Raw genomic sequence first — 15,593 nt, forward strand, 5'->3', positions numbered from 1 at the left:
GAGGATGCAGGATGAGAGTGGGTTGGTGCAGGGGGGGCATAGGATGCAGGGTTTGAGAGGGTTGTTGCAGGGTGAGGGAAGATGCAGGGTTTCAGGGGGTTGATGACGCAGGGTGAGAGAGGGTTGGTGCAGGGCGTGAGGGAATTCGTGAAGGGGGATGAAGGATGCAGGGTGAGAGGGGGTTGGTGCAGGGTGAGAGGACACAGGGTGAAAGTGGGTTGGTGCAGGGTGAGGAAAGATGCAGGGTTTGAGGGGGTTGATGATGCAGGGTGAGAGAGGGTTGGTGCAGGGTGAGGGAATTCGTGAAGGGGGGTGAAGGATGCAGGGTGAGAGGGGGTTGGTGCAGGGCGTGAGGGAATTCGTGAAGGGGGGTGAAGGATGCAGGGTGAGAGGGGGTTGGTGCAGGGGGGGCGTGGGATGTAGATCTGGAGAGGATGGGTGCAGGGTGAGAGGACACAGGGTGAGTGGGTTGGTGTAGGGTGAGAGGGGGTTGGTGCAGGGGGGCATGGAATGCAGGGTTAGAGAGGGTTGTTGCAGGGTGAGGGAAGATGCAGGGTTTGAGGGGGTTCATGACGCAGGGTGAGAGAGGGTTGGTGCAGGGCGTGAGGGAATTTGTGAAGGGGGTGAAGGTGAGAGAGGGTTGGTGCAGGGCGTGAGGGAATTCGTGAAGGGGGGTGAAGGATGCAGGGTGAGAGGGGGTTGGTGCAGGGGGGCGTGGGATGTAGATTTGGAGAGGGTGGGTGCAGGGTGAGCGGACACAGGGTGAGTGGGTTGGTGTAGGGCAGGGGTCTTCAACCTTTAAGACAGTGTGGGCCACATTAAAAAATTCAACGAAGCCCGAGGGCCACTAAGCTCTACTGTGGTATTTAGCACAGCTCTTAATAGATAGTTGGCACAGCTGCCCATACACATAAACCCTGCCCCCAATATATAGTCTGCACCAGGGCTATTTCTAAACAATTAGGGTCCCAGTGCGAACAGAATAAAAATGCAGCCACACATACATAACGTGGCATTTAAGAAATTGCGTGTACCCCAAAAAGGGGTGTGGACTAATTATAAGGGGCATGGTCTAATTATAAGAGTGTGAACTAGTAGGAAAAAAATTACCTGACACCTCACTTTTGCAACCTGCATGACCAGACATTGATTACCGCAGGAATGGTTGTTGTCCTTCCACGGTAAGTTGGCTGTCTAAAGGCCGCACAGTGACATATAAATATGAAGGCCCATTACACCATGATGCCCATTGCACATTATGCCTCACACCATGATGCCCATTGCACCTTGCACTATAAGGCCCCCAATACTCCTGCTTATGCATATGATGCCCCTAGTAGTGTCCCTCATAAAATGCCACCAATAGTGTCCCTCATAAAATGCCACCAGTAGTGTCCCTCATAAAATGCCACCAGTAGTGTCCCTCATAAAATGCCACCAGTAGTGTCCCTCACAAAATGCCCTAGTATTGCCCTCCATAGTCAGCACTGCATTGCACAGCATGCCAGCCCTCCCTTAGTCAGAACCACATTGCACTGCCAGCCCCCCCTCCCCCATAGTCAGCACCCTCCCCATACACAGGGCCACATTGCACTGCCAGCCCCTCCTCCCCCATAGTCAGTGCCGCGGTAGCTAGCCGGCATCACCCTCTCCTGAGACACTTGCCTTAGTGTCCCTTGCAGAGTTTTCCTTCAGAGGGTTGCTGCTGCTGGCGGGGTCGGCTGTCTTAACAGCCAAGGAGCAGGCAGGGACAGGTGTGCGGCTGCCGGCGGTTGTCACACTCACTCCAGTCTCCCGGCTGTTAGCACGGGTGGGATGGGTGCGCGGCATCAGGATGTACACAATGCGCATGTCTGCGCACAGTCCTGCTGCTAGCCAGCATATCCACCTCCGCCGCGTCCCACTGCTAAGGGGACAGCACACGGAAGGATTTTAAGGATTTTTTTAAAAATCAGCACGGCATTTAATAAAAAAACGCAATTCACTGGTGGGCCACCTAATACAACTCGGCGGGCCACTTGTGGCCCGCGGGCCATGGGTTGAAGACCCCTGGTGTAGGGTGAGCAGGGGTTGTTGCAGGGTGAGAGGGGGTTGGTGCAGGGGGGCATGGAATGCAGGGTTAGAGAGGGTTGTTGCAGGGTGAGGGAAGATTCAGGGTTTGAGGGGGTTGATGACGCAGGGTGAGAGGGGGTTGGTGCAGGGCGTGAGGGAATTTGTGAAGGGGGGTGAAGGGAGAGAGAGGGTTGGTGCAGGGCGTGAGGGAATTCGTGAAGGGGGGTGAAGGATGCAGGGTGAGAGGGGGTTGGTGCAGGGGGGCGTGGGATGTAGATTTGGAGAGGGTGGGTGCAGGGTGAGAGTGGGTTGGTGTAGGGTGTTAGGGGGTTAATGAAGGGGGGCGGAGAATGCAGGTTTAGAGGGGGTTGCTGTAGGGTGAGGGAAATGCTGGGTGAGATGGGGTTGGTGAAGGGAAACGGAGAATGCAGGGTGAGAGAGTTGGTGAAGGGGGGTGGAGGATGCAGGATGAGAGTGGGTTGGTGCAGGGGGGCATAGGATGCAGGGTTTGAGAGGTTTGGTGCAGGGTGAGAGGACACCGGGTGAGGGAAGACACGGTGAGAGTGGGTTGGTGTAGGGTGAGAGGGAGTTGGTGCAGGTTGGGGGAAGATGCAGGGTCAGAGGGAGTTGGTCAAGGGGGAGGAGAATGCAGGGTTAGAGGGGGTTGATACAGGGTGAGGAAAAATGCTGGGTGAGATGGGGTTGGTGACGGGGGCATAGGATGCAGGGTTTGAGACGGTTGGTGCAGGGTGAGAGGACACAGGGTGAAAGTGGGTTGGTGCAGGGTGAGGGAAGATGCAGGGTTTGAGAGGGTTGGTGAATGGGGGTGGAGGATGCAGGGTGAGAGTGGGTTGGTGCAGGGGGCATAGGATGCAGGGTTTGAGACGGTTGGTGCAGGGTGAGAGGACACAGGGTGAAAGTGGGTTGGTGCAGGGTGAGGGAAGATGCAGGGTTTGAGGGGGTTGATGACGCAGGGTGAGAGAGGGTTGGTGCAGGGCGTGAGGGAATTCGTGAAGGGGGGTGAAGGGTGAGAGAGGGTTGGTGCTGGGCGTGAGGGAATTCGTGAAGGGGGGTGAAGGATGAGAGGGGGTTGGTGCAGGGGGGCATGGAATGCAGGGTTAGAGAGGGTTGTTGCAGGGTGATGGAAGACACAGGGTGAGATTGGGTTGGTGTAGGGTGAGGGGTTGGTGCAGGGTGAGGGAAGATGCAGCGTGAGATGGGGTAAGTGAAGGGTGCGGAGGCCATAGGGTGAGAGGGGGTTCGTGCAGGGGGGCAGAGAATGCAGGGTGAGAGTGGTTTGGTACAGGGGGTATATTATGCAGGGTGGGGGGGTTGGTGCAGGGGTGTGTTGGATGCAGGGTGAGAGGGGGTTGGTGCAGGGGGCCGTAAAATGCAGGGTTAGAGAGGGTTGGTGCTGGGCGAGAGGACACAGGGTTAGGGAAGACACAGGGTGAGAGGTGGTTGGTGCAGGGTGAGGGAAGATGTAGGGTGAGAGGGGGCTGAGGATACAGGGTGAAAGGGGGTGGGTACAGGGGGGCAGAGGATGCATGGTGAGAGGGGTTTGGTGAAGGGGGGTGGAGGATGCAGGGTGAAGGAGTTGGTGCAGGGGTTCATGGGATGCAGGGTTAGATAGGGTTTGTGCACGGTGAGAGAGGGTTGGTGTATGCTTAGAGGGTTTTGGTGCAGGGTGAGGGAAGTTGCATGGTGAGAGGGGGCGGAGGAAACAGGGTGAGAAGGGGCTGGTCCATGGGGACGGAGGATGCAGGGTTAGAGGGGATTGGTGCAGGGTTAGAGGACACTGGGTGAGGGAAGATGCAGGATGAGGGGGGTGTGCAGAGTGGGGGAAGACGCAGGGTGAGAGGGTGGTGGTGCAGGGTGGCATGAAAGAGGAAGGTTGGCATGGAAGACGCACGGTGAGGGAGGGTGCAGGGATGAGATAGATGTAAGACACAGTAAAAATAAATATGCATGTATGTCATGAACATATTATCGCGCCCCTTTTCTATTTTTTTCAGGTCGGACTTCTCCTCAAAGGAATTTTAATGTCAACAACTTACCCAGCTACATCTCTGGACTACTGTGATGTCATATTCTAAAGGTCCAACGGCAGGAGCAGCTACAAACAACAGGTGAGGCGCGATAATATCTTCCTGGCATACATGCAAATTTATCAAATATGTATGTTTGCTATAGACTCTCTTCCTTACATTATGTTTTTAGGTTCTGGAGTTTGTAGAGTGAGAGGTGGGTGGTGTAGGGTGAGAAGATGCAGGGTGAGAGAAGACACGGGGTAAGAGGGGGCTGCAGGGTGAGAGAAGATGGCGTGGTGCAGGGTGTCGGTGGATGCAGGGTGACGGAGTACACAAAGATAGAGGGGGTTGGCACAGGTTGAGAAAGGGTTGGTGCAGGGCAATAGGTGTTTGGTGAAGGGGGGCTGAAGATGCAAGGTTAGAGGGGGTTGACGCAGGGGGGCATGGGATGCAGTGTGAGAGAAGACACAGGGTGAGAGTGGGTTGCTGTAGGGTGTGAGGGGGTTGGTGAAGTGGGGTGTAGAATGCAGGGTTAGAGGGGGTTGGGGCAGGGTGAGGAAAAATGCTGGGTGAGATGGGGTTGGTGAAGGGAAGCGGAGAAGGCAGATTGAGAGAGGTTTGGTGAAGGGGGGTGGAGGATGCAGGGTGAGAGTGGGTTGTTGCAGGGGGGCATATGATGCAGGGTTTGAGAGGGTTGGTGTAGGGTGAGAGGACACAGGGTGAGGGAAGATACGGTGAGAGTGGGTTGGTGTAGGGTGAGAGGGGCTTGGTGCAGGTTGAGGGAAAATGCTGGGTTTAGGGGGTTGGTCAAGGGGGGCGGAAAAATGAAGGGGTAGAGGGGGTTGGTGAAGGGGGTGGAGGATGCAGGGTGAGAGTGGGTTGGTGCAGGGGGGCATGGGATGCAGGGTTTGAGAAGGTCGGTACAGGGTGAGATGACTCAGGGTGAGGGAAGACACAGGGTGAAAGTGGGTTGGTGCAGGGTGAGGGAAGATGCAGGGTGAGAGGGGATTGGTGCATGAGGGCGTGGAATTCAGGGTTAGAGAGGGTTGGTGCAGTGTGAGGGAGCACACAGAGGGAGTTTGGGGTGGTGTAGGGTGAGAGGGGGTGGGTTCAGGGTGAGAGCGGGTAAGTGAAGGGGGCGGAGGACATAGGGTGAGAGGGAGTTGGTGTAGGGGGAGCAGGGGTTGTTGCAGGGTGAGAGGGGGTTGGTGCAGGGGGGTGTGGAATGCAGGGTTAGAGGGGGTTGATGCTGGGTGAGGGAAGACACAGGGTTAGAGAGGGTTGGTGTAGGGTGAGGTGGTTGGTGCAGGGTGAGAGAAGATGCAGGGTGAGAGGGGGCGGAGGACACGGTGAAATGGTGTTTGTGCAGAGGGGGGGCACGGAGGATGCAGGTTGAGAGGTGGTTGGTGTAGGGTGAGGGAAAATGCTGGGTGAGAGGGGTTGGTGAAGGGGGGCATGGGATGCAGGGTTTGAGAGGATTGGTACAGGGTGAGAGGACACAGGGTGAGGGAAGACACAGGGTGAAAGTGGGTTGGTGCAGGGTGAGGGGGTTGATGAAGGGGTGGAGAACGCAGGGTGAGAGGGGGTTGGTTCAGGGGGGGCAGAGGATGCAGGGTGAGAGAAGGTTGGTGCAGGGTGAGAGGGAGTTCGTGAAGGATGCAGGGTGAGAGGGGTTTGGTGCAGGGGGGCGGAGTATGCAGGATGAGTTAGGGTTGGTGCAGGATTAGAGGAATTTAGTGAAGGGAGGTGTAGGATGTAGGGTTAGAGAGGGTTAGTGCAGGGGGGCATGGGAATTAGGGTTAGAGAGGGTTGGTGCAGGGTGAGAGGACACAGGATGAGGGAAGACTCGGGGTGAGATGGGGGTTGGTGCAGGGTGAGAGGGGTTTGGTGAAGGGGGTGGAGTACGCAGGGTGAGAGGTGGTTTATGCAGAGTGACAGAGGATGCAAGGCTAGAGGGGGTTGGCACAGGGCGAGAAGGGGTTTGTGCAGGGAGAGAAGATGCAGGGTGATATGGGAAGCAAAGTGACAGGGGTTGGTGCAAGGAGGCGGAGGATGCAGGGTGAGAAAGGGTTGGTGCAATGCAATAGCGGTTTGTTGAAGGGGGGCTGAGGATGTAAGGTGAGAGGGGGTTGATGCAGGGGGGCGTGGGATGCAGGGTGAGAGTGGGTTGGTGTAGGGTGTTAGGGGGTTGGTGAAGGGGGCGGAGAATGCAGGTTTAGAGGGGGTTGCTTTAGGGTGAGGGAAATGCTGGGTGAGATGGGGTTGGTGAAGGGAAGCAGAGAATGCAGGGTGAGAGAGTTGGTGAAGGGGGGTGGAGGATGCAGGATGAGAGTGGGTTGGTGCAGGGGGGGCATAGGATGCAGGGTTTGAGAGGGTTGTTGCAGGGTGAGGGAAGATGCAGGGTTTGAGGGGGTTGATGACGCAGGGTGAGAGAGGGTTGGTGCAGGGCGTGAGGGAATTCGTGAAGGGGGGTGAAGGGTGAGAGAGGGTTGGTGCAGGGCGTGAGGGAATTCGTGAAGGGGGGTGAAGGATGCAGGGTGAGAGGGGGTTGGTGCAGGGTGAGAGGACACAGGGTGAAAGTGGGTTGGTGCAGGGTGAGGAAAGATGCAGGGTTTGAGGGGGTTGATGATGCAGGGTGAGAGAGGGTTGGTGCAGGGTGAGGGAATTCGTGAAGGGGGGTGAAGGATGCAGGGTGAGAGGGGGTTGGTGCAGGGCGTGAGGGAATTCGTGAAGGGGGGTGAAGGATGCAGGGTGAGAGGTGGTTGGTGCAGGGGGGGCGTGGGATGTAGATCTGGAGAGGATGGGTGCAGGGTGAGAGGACACAGGGTGAGTGGGTTGGTGTAGGGTGAGAGGGGGTTGGTGCAGGGGGGCATGGAATGCAGGGTTAGAGAGGGTTGTTGCAGGGTGAGGGAAGATGCAGGGTTTGAGGGGGTTTATGACGCAGGGTGAGAGAGGGTTGGTGCAGGGCGTGAGGGAATTTGTGAAGGGGGTGAAGGTGAGAGAGGGTTGGTGCAGGGCGTGAGGGAATTCGTGAAGGGGGGTGAAGGATGCAGGGTGAGAGGGGGTTTGTGCAGGGGGGCGTGGGATGTAGATTTGGAGAGGGTGGGTGCAGGGTGAGCGGACACAGGGTGAGTGGGTTGGTGTAGGGTGAGCAGGGGTTGTTGCAGGGTGAGAGGGGGTTGGTGCAGGGGGGCATGGAATGCAGGGTTAGAGAGGGTTGTTGCAGGGTGAGGGAAGATTCAGGGTTTGAGGGGGTTGATGACGCAGGGTGAGAGAGGGTTGGTGCAGGGCGTGAGGGAATTTGTGAAGGGGGGTGAAGGGTGAGAGAGGGTTGGTGCAGGGCGTGAGAGAATTCGTGAAGGGGGGTGAAGGATGCAGGGTGAGAGGGGGTTGGTGCAGGGGGGCGTGGGATGTAGATTTGGAGAGGGTGGGTGCAGGGTGAGAGTGGGTTGGTGTAGGGTGTTAGGGGGTTAATGAAGGGGGGCGGAGAATGCAGGTTTAGAGGGGGTTGCTGTAGGGTGAGGGAAATGCTGGGTGAGATGGGGTTGGTGAAGGGAAACGGAGAATGCAGGGTGAGAGAGTTGGTGAAGGGGGGTGGAGGATGCAGGATGAGAGTGGGTTGGTGCAGGGGGGCATAGGATGCAGGGTTTGAGAGGGTTGGTGCAGGATGAGAGGACACCGGGTGAGGGAAGACACGGTGAGAGTGGGTTGGTGTAGGGTGAGAGGGAGTTGGTGCAGGTTGGGGGAAGATGCAGGGTCAGAGGGAGTTGGTCAAGGGGGAGGAGAATGCAGGGTTAGAGGGGGTTGATACAGGGTGAGGAAAAATGCTGGGTGAGATGGGGTTGGTGACGGGACGAGGAGAATGCAGGGTGCGAGAGGGTTGGTGAATGGGGGTGGAGGATGCAGGGTGAGAGTGGGTTGGTGCAGGGGGCATAGGATGCAGGGTTTGAGACGGTTGGTGCAGGGTGAGAGGACACAGGGTGAAAGTGGGTTGGTGCAGGGTGAGGGAAGATGCAGGGTTTGAGGGGGTTGATGACGCAGGGTGAGAGAGGGTTGGTGCAGGGCGTGAGGGAATTCATGAAGGGGGGTGAAGGGTGAGAGAGGGTTGGTGCAGGGCGTGAGGGAATTTGTGAAGTGGGGGTGAAGGATGCAAGGTGAGGGGGTTGGTGCAGGGGGGGGCGTAGAATGTAGATTTGGAGAGGGTGGGTGCAGAGTGAGAGGACACAGGGTGAGTGGGTTGGTGTAGGGTGAGCAGAGGTTGTTGCAGGGTGAGAGGGGGTTGGTGCCGGGGGGCAAGGAATGCAGGGTTAGAGAGGGTTGTTGCAGGGTGAGGGAAGATGCAGGGTTTGAGGGGGTTGATGATGCAGGGTGAGAGAGTGTTGGTGCAGGGCGTGAGGGAATTCGTGAAGGGGGTGAAGGTGAGAGAGGGTTGCTGCAGGGCGTGAGGGAATTCGTGAAGCGGGGTGAAGGATGCAGGGTGAGAGGGGGTTGGTGCAGGGGGGCTTGGGATGTAGATTTGGAGAGGGTGGGTGCAGGGTGAGAGGACACAGGGTGAGTGGGTTGGTGTAGGGTGAGCAGGGGTTGTTGCAGGGTGAGAGGGGGTTGGTGCAGGGGGGCATGGAATGCAGGGTTAGAGAGGGGTGTTGCAGGGTGAGGGAAGATGCAGGGTTTGAGGGGGTTGATGACGCAGGGTGAGAGAGGGTTGGTGCAGGGCGTGAGGGAATTCGTGAAGGGGGGTGAAGTTGAGAGAGGGTTGGTGCAGGGCGTGAGGGAATTTGTGAAGGGGGGTGAAGGATGCAGGGTGAGAGGGGGTTGGTGCAGGGGGGTGTGGGATGTAGATTTGGAGAGGGTGGGTGCAGGGTGAGATGACACAGGGTGAGTGGGTTGGTGTAGGGTGAGCAGGGGTTGTTGCAGGGTGAGAGGGGGTTGGTGCAGGGGGGCATGGAATGCAGGGTTAGAGAGGGGTGTTGCAGGGTGAGGGAAGATGCAGGGTTTGAGGGGGTTGATGACGCAGGGTGAGAGAGGGTTGGTGCAGGGCGTGAGGGAATTCGTGAAGGGGGGTGAAGGATGCAGGGTGAGAGGGGGTTGGTGCAGGGGGGCGTGGGATGTAGATTTGGAGAGGGTGGGTGCAGGGTGAGAGTGGGTTGGTGTAGGGTATTAGGGGGTTGGTGAAGGGGGGCGGAGAATGCAGGTTTAGAGGGGGTTGCTGTAGGGTGAGGGAAATGCTGGGTGAGATGGGGTTGGTGAAGGGAAGCGGAGAATGCAGGGTGAGAGAGTTGGTGAAAGGAGGTGGAGGATGCAGGATGAGAGTGGGTTGGTGCAGGGGGGCATAGGATGCAGGGTTTGAGAGGGTTGGTGCAGGGTGAGAGGACACCGGGTGAGGGAAGACACGGTGAGAGTGGGTTGGTGTAGGGTGAGAGGGGGTAGGTGCAGGTTGGGGGAAGATGCAGGGTCAGAGGGAGTTGGTCAAGGTGGAAGAGAATGCATGGGTAGAGGGTGTTGATACAGGGTGAGGAAAAATGCTGGGTGAGATGGGGTTGGTGAAGGGACGAGGAGAATGCAGTGTGCGAGAGGGTTGGTGAATGGGGGTGGAGGATGCAGGGTGAGAGTGGGTTGGTGCAGGGGGCATAGGATGCAGGGTTTGAGTCGGTTGGTGCAGGGTGAGAGGACACAGGGTGAAAGTGGGTTGGTGCAGGGTGAGGGAAGATGCAGGGTTTGAGGGGGTTGATGATGCAGGGTGAGAGAGGGTTGGTGCAGGGCATGAGGGAATTCGTGAAGGGGGGTGAAGGGTGAGAGAGGGTTGGTGGAGGGCGTGAGGGAATTCGTGAAGGGGGGTGAAGGATGCAGGGTTAGAGGGGGTTGGTGCAGGGGGGGCGTGGGATGTAGATCTGGAGAGGGTGGGTGCAGGGTGAGAGGACACAGGGTGAGTGGGTTTATGTAGGGTGAGCAGGGGTTGTTGCAGGGTGAGAGGGGGTTGGTGCAGGGGGGCATGGAATGCAGGGTTAGAGAGGGTTGTTGCATGGTGAGGGAAGATGCAGGGTTTGAGGGGGTTGATGATGCAGGGTGAGAGAGGGTTGGTGCAGGGCGTGAGGGAATTCGTGAAGGGGGTGAAGGTGAGAGAGGGTTGGTGCAGGGCGTGAGGGAATTCGTGAAGGGGGGTGAAGGATGCAGGGTGAGAGGGGGTTGGTGCAGGGGGGCGTGGGATGTAGATTTGGAGAGGGTGGGTGCAGGGTGAGAGGACACAGGGTGAGTTGGTTGGTGTAGGGTGAGCAGGGGTTGTTGCAGGGTGAGAGGGGTTTGGTGCAGGGGGGCATGCAGGGTTAGAGAGGGTTGTTGCGGGGTGAGGGAAGATGCAGGGTTTGAGGGGGTTGATGACGCAGGGTGAGAGAGAGTTGGTGCAGGGCGTGAGGGAATTTGTGAAGGGGGGTGAAGGGTGATAGAGGGTTGGTGCAGGGAGTGAGGGAATTCGTGAAGGGGGGTGAAGGATGCAGGGTGAGAGGGGGTTGGTGCAGGGGGCATAGGATGCAGGGTTTGAGATGGTTGGTGCAGGGTGAGAGGACACAGGGTGAAAGTGGGTTGCTGCAGGGTGAGGGAAGATGCATGGTTTGAGGGGGTTGATGAAGGGGTTGGAGGATGCAGGGTTAGAGAGGGTTGGTGCAGAGTGAGAGGACACAGGGTAATTGAAGACGCAGGGTGAAAGTGGGTTGGTGTAGGGTGAGCAGGGGTTGGTGCACGGTAAGGGAAGATGCAGGGTGAGAGGGAGTTGGTGCATGGGGGCGTGCAATTCAGGGTTAGAGAGGGTTGGTGCAGGGTGAGGGAGGACACAGGGGGAGATTGGGGTGGTGTAGGGTGAGGGGGTTGGTTCAGGGAGAGGGTTGGTGCAGGGTGGGAGTGGGTATGTGAAGGGGGCGGATGACATAGGGTGAGAGGTGGTTGGTGTAGGGGGAGCAGGGGTTGTTGCAGGGTGAGAGGGGGTTGGTGCAGGAGGGTGTGGGATGCAGGGTTAGAGGGGGTTGATGCAGGGTAAGGAAAGACACAGGGTTAGAGTGGGTTGGTGTAGGGTGAGGTGGTTGGTGCAGGGTGAGAGAAGATGCAGGGTGAGAGGGGGCGGAGGACATGGTGAAATGGGGTTGTTGCAGAGGGGGGGCGCGGAGGATGCAGGTTGAGAGGTGGTTGGTGTAGGGTGAGGGAAAATGCTGGGTGAGAGGGGTTGGTGCAGGGTAAGAGGACACAGGGTGAAAGTGGGTTGCTGCAGGGTGAGGGAAGATGCAGGGTTTGAGGGGGTTGATGAAGGGGTTGGAGGACGCAGGGTGAGAGCGGGTTGGTGCAGGGCGTGAGGGAATTCGTGAAGGGGGGTGAAGGATGCATGGTGAGAGGGGGTTGGTGCAGGGGGGCGTGGGATGCAGATTTGGAGAGGGTTGGTGCAGGGTGAGAGGACACAGGGTGAGAGTGGGTTGGTGTAGGGTGAGCAGGGGTTGTTGCAGGGTGAGAGGGGGTTGGTGCAGGGGGGTGTGGAATGCAGGGTTAGAGAGGGTTGTTGCAGGGTGAGGGAAGACACAGGGTGAGATTGGGTTGGTGTAGGGTGAGAGGGGTTGGTGCAGGGTGAGGCAAGATGCAGGGTGAGATGGGGTAAGTGAAGGGGGCGGAGGCCATAGGGTGAGTGGGGGTTAGTGCAGGGGGCAGAAGATGCAGGGTGAGAGGGGTATGGTGAAGGGGGTTATATTATGCAGGGTGATGGGGTTGGTGCAGGGGGGTGTTGGATGCAGGGTGAGAAAGGGTTGGTGCAGGGCAATAGGGGTTTGTTGAAGGGGGGCTGAGGATACAAGGTAAGAGGGGGTTGATGCAGGGGGGCGTGGGATGCAGGGTGAGAGTGGGTTGGTGTAGGGTGTTAGGGGGTTGGTGAAGGGGGGCGAAGAATGCAGGTTTAGAGGGGGTTGCTGTAGGGTGAGGGAAATGCTGGGTGAGATGGGGTTGGTGAAGGGAAGCAGAGAATGCAGGGTGAGAGAGTTGGTGAAGGGGGGTGGAGGATGCAGGATGAGAGTGGGTCGGTGCAGTGGGGCATAGGATGCAGGGTTTGAGAGGGTTGGTGCAGAGTGAGAGGACACCGGGTGAGGGAAGACACGGTGAGAGTGGGTTGGTGTAGGGTGAGAGGGGGTTGGTGCAGGTTGGTGGAAGATGCAGGGTCAGAGGGAGTTGGTGAAGGGGGAGGAGAATGCAGGGTTAGAGGAGGTTGATACAGGGTGAGGAAAAATGCAGGGTGAGATGGGGTTGGAGAATGCAGGGTGCGAGAGGGTTGGTGAAGGGGGGTGGAGGATGCAGGGTGAGAGTGGGTTGGTGCAGGGGGGCATAGGATGCAGGGTTTGAGACGGTTGGTGCAGGGTGAGAGGACACAGGGTGAAAGTGGATTGGTGCAGGGTGAGGGAAGATGCAGGGTTTGAGGGGGTTGATGAAGGGGGTGGAGGACTTAGGGTGAGAGAGGGTTGGTGCAGGGGGGCGTGGGATGTAGATTTGGAGAGGGTGGGTGCAGGGTGAGAGGACACAGGGTGAGTGGGTTGGTGCAGGGTGAGGGAAGATGCAGGGTTTGAGGGGGTTGATGACGCAGGGTGAGAGAGGGTTGGTGCAGGGCGTGAGGGAATTCATGAAGGGGGGTGAAGGGTGAGAGAGGGTTGGTGCAGGGCATGAGGGAATTCGTGAAGGGGGGTGAAGGATGAGAGGGGGTTTGTGCAGGGGTGTGTGGAATGCAGGGTTAGAGAGGGTTGTTGCAGGGTGATGGAAGACACAGGGTGAGATTGGGTTGGTGTAGGGTGAGGAGTTGGTGCAGGGTGAGGGAAGATGCAGGGTGAGATGGGGTAAGTGAAGGGTGCGGAGGCCATAGGGTGAGAGGGGGTTAGTGCAGGGGGGCAGAGAATGCAGGGTGAGAGTGGTTTGGTGCAGGGGGTATATTATGCAGGGTGAGGGGGTTGGTGCAGGGGTGTGTTGGATGCAGGGTGAGAGGGGGTTGGTGCAGGGGGCCGTAAAATGCAGGGTTAGAGAGGGTTGGTGCTGGGCGAGAGGACACAGGGTTAGGGAAGACACAGGGTGAGAGGTGGTTGGTGCAGGGTGAGGGAAGATGTAGGGTGAGAGGGGGCTGAGGATACAGGATGAAAGGGGGTGGGTACAGGGGGGCAGAGGATGCATGGTGAGAGGGGTTTGGTGAAGGGGGGTGGAGGATGCAGGGTGAAGGAGTTGGTGCAGGGGTTCATGGGATGCAGGGTTAGATAGGGTTTGTGCACGGTGAGAGAGGGTTGGTGTATGCTTAGAGGGTTTTGGTGCAGGGTGAGGGAAGTTGCATGGTGAGAGGGGGCGGAGGAAACAGGGTGAGAAGGGGCTGGTCCATGGGGACGGAGGATGCAGGGTTAGAGGGTATTGGTGCAGGGATAGAGTACACTGGGTGAGGGAAGATGCAGGATGAGGGGGGTGTGCAGAGTGGGGGAAGACGCAGGGTGAGAGGGTGGTGGTGCAGGGTGGCATGAAAGACGAAGGGTGGCATGGAAGACGCACGGTGAGGGAGGGTGCAGGGATGAGATAGATGTAAGACACAGTAAAAATAAATATGCATGTATGTCATGAACATATTATCGCGCCCCTTTTCTATTTTTTTCAGGTCGGACTTCTCCTCAAAGGAATTTTAATGTCAACAACTTACCCAGCTACATCTCTGGACTACTGTGATGTCATATTCTAAAGGTCCAATGGCAGGAGCAGCTACAAACAACAGGTGAGGCGCGATGATATCTTCCTGGCATACATGCATATTTATCAAATATGTATGTTTGCTATAGACTCTCTTCCTTACATTATGTTTTTAGGTTCTGGAGTTTGTAGAGTGAGAGGTGGGTGGTGTAGGGTGAGAAGATGCAGGGTGAGAGAAGACACGGGGTAAGAGGGGGCTGCAGGGTGAGAGAAGATGGCGTGGTGCAGGGTGTCGGTGGATGCAGGGTGACGGAGTACACAAAGATAGAGGGGGTTGGCACAGGTTGAGAAAGGGTTGGTGCAGGGAGAGAAGATGCAGGGTGATAAGGGAAACAGAGTGACAGGGGTTGGTGCAGGGAGGCGGAGGATGCAGGGTGAGAAAGGGTTGGTGCAGGGCAATAGGGGTTTGGTGAAGGGGGGTGGAGGATGCAAGGTGAGAGGGGGTTCATGCAGGGGGGCGTGGGATGCAGTGTGAGAGAAGACACAGGGTGAGAGTGGGTTGGTGTAGGGTGTGAGGGGGCTGGTGAAGTGGGGTGTAGAATGCAGGGTTAGAGGGGGTTGGGGCAGGGTGAGGGAAAATGCTGGGTGAGATGGGGTTGGTGAAGGGAAGCGGAGAAGGCAGATTGAGAGAGGTTTGGTGAAGGGGGGTGGAGGATGCAGGGTGAGAGTGGGTTGTTGCAGGGGGGCATATGATGCAGGGTTTGAGAGGGTTGGTGTAGGGTGAGAGGACACAGGGTGAGGGAAGATACGGTGAGAGTGGGTTGGTGTAGGGTGAGAGGGGCTTGGTGCAGGTTGAGGGAAAATGCTGGGTTTAGGGGGTTGGTCAAGGGGGGCGGAAAAATGAAGGGGTAGAGGGGGTTGGTGAAGGGGGTGGAGGATGCAGGGTGAGAGTGGGTTGGTGCAGGGGGGCATGGGATGCAGGGTTTGAGAAGGTTGGTACAGGGTGAGATGACTCAGGGTGAGGGAAGACACAGGGTGAAAGTGGGTTGGTGCAGGGTGAGGGAAGATGCAGGGTGAGAGGGGATTGGTGCATGAGGGCGTGGAATTCAGGGTTAGAGAGAGTTGGTGCAGGGTGAGGGAGCACACAGAGGGAGTTTGGGGTGGTGTAGGGTGAGAGGGGGTGGGTTCAGGGTGAGAGCGGGTAAGTGAAGGGGGCGGAGGACATAGGGTGAGAAGGGGTTGGTGTAGGGGGAGCAGGGGTTGTTGCAGGGTGAGAGGGGGTTGGTGCAGGGGGGCTTGGAATGCAGGGTTAGAGGGGGTTGATGCAGATTGAGGGAAGACACAGGGTTAGAGTGGGTTGGTGTAGGGTGAGGTGGTTGGTGCAGAGTGAGAGAAGATGCAGGGTGAGAGTGGGCGGAGGACACGGTAATATAGGGTTTGTGCAGAGGAGGATGCAGGTTGAGAGGTGGTTGGTGTAGGGTGAGGGAAAATGCTGGGTGAGAGGGGTTGGTGAAGGGGGGCATGGGATGCAGGGTTTGAGAGGATTGGTACAGGGTTAGAGGACACAGGGTGAGGGAAGACACAGGGTGAAAGTGGGTTGGTGCAGGGTGAGGGGGTTGATGAAGGGGTGGAGAACGCAGGGTGAGGGGGTTGGTTCAGGGGGGCAGAGGATGCAGGGTGAGAGAAGGTTGTTGCAGGGTGAGAGGGAGTTCGTGAAGGATGCAGGGTGAGAGGGGTTTGGTGCAGGGGGGCGGAGTATGCAGGATGAGGTAGGGTTGGTGCAGGATTAGAGGGGTTTATTGAAGGGGGGTGGAGGATGTAGGGTTAGAGAGGGTTAGT

At 57.7% G+C, this 15,593-nt stretch overlaps 1 long non-coding RNA gene across 16 annotated transcripts in view; it reads left to right on the plus strand.

Moving 5' to 3' along the window:
- The window catches only part of LOC146080668 (uncharacterized), a 121,560-nt gene that overhangs the window by 46,833 nt on the left and 59,134 nt on the right, over positions 1-15,593 (plus strand). For all 16 annotated transcript variants that reach the window (XR_014474941.1, XR_014474939.1, XR_014474934.1 and 13 more), the window contains 2 exons: positions 4,068-4,181; positions 13,726-13,839. This is a non-coding gene — a long non-coding RNA (uncharacterized LOC146080668). The remainder of the gene's footprint in view (positions 1-4,067; positions 4,182-13,725; positions 13,840-15,593) is intronic.

Source organism: Crinia signifera, chromosome 5, assembly GCF_055691185.1.
Source record: "Crinia signifera chromosome 5, ASM5569118v1, whole genome shotgun sequence".
In the NCBI taxonomy this organism is placed as follows: Eukaryota; Metazoa; Chordata; class Amphibia; order Anura; family Myobatrachidae; genus Crinia; species Crinia signifera.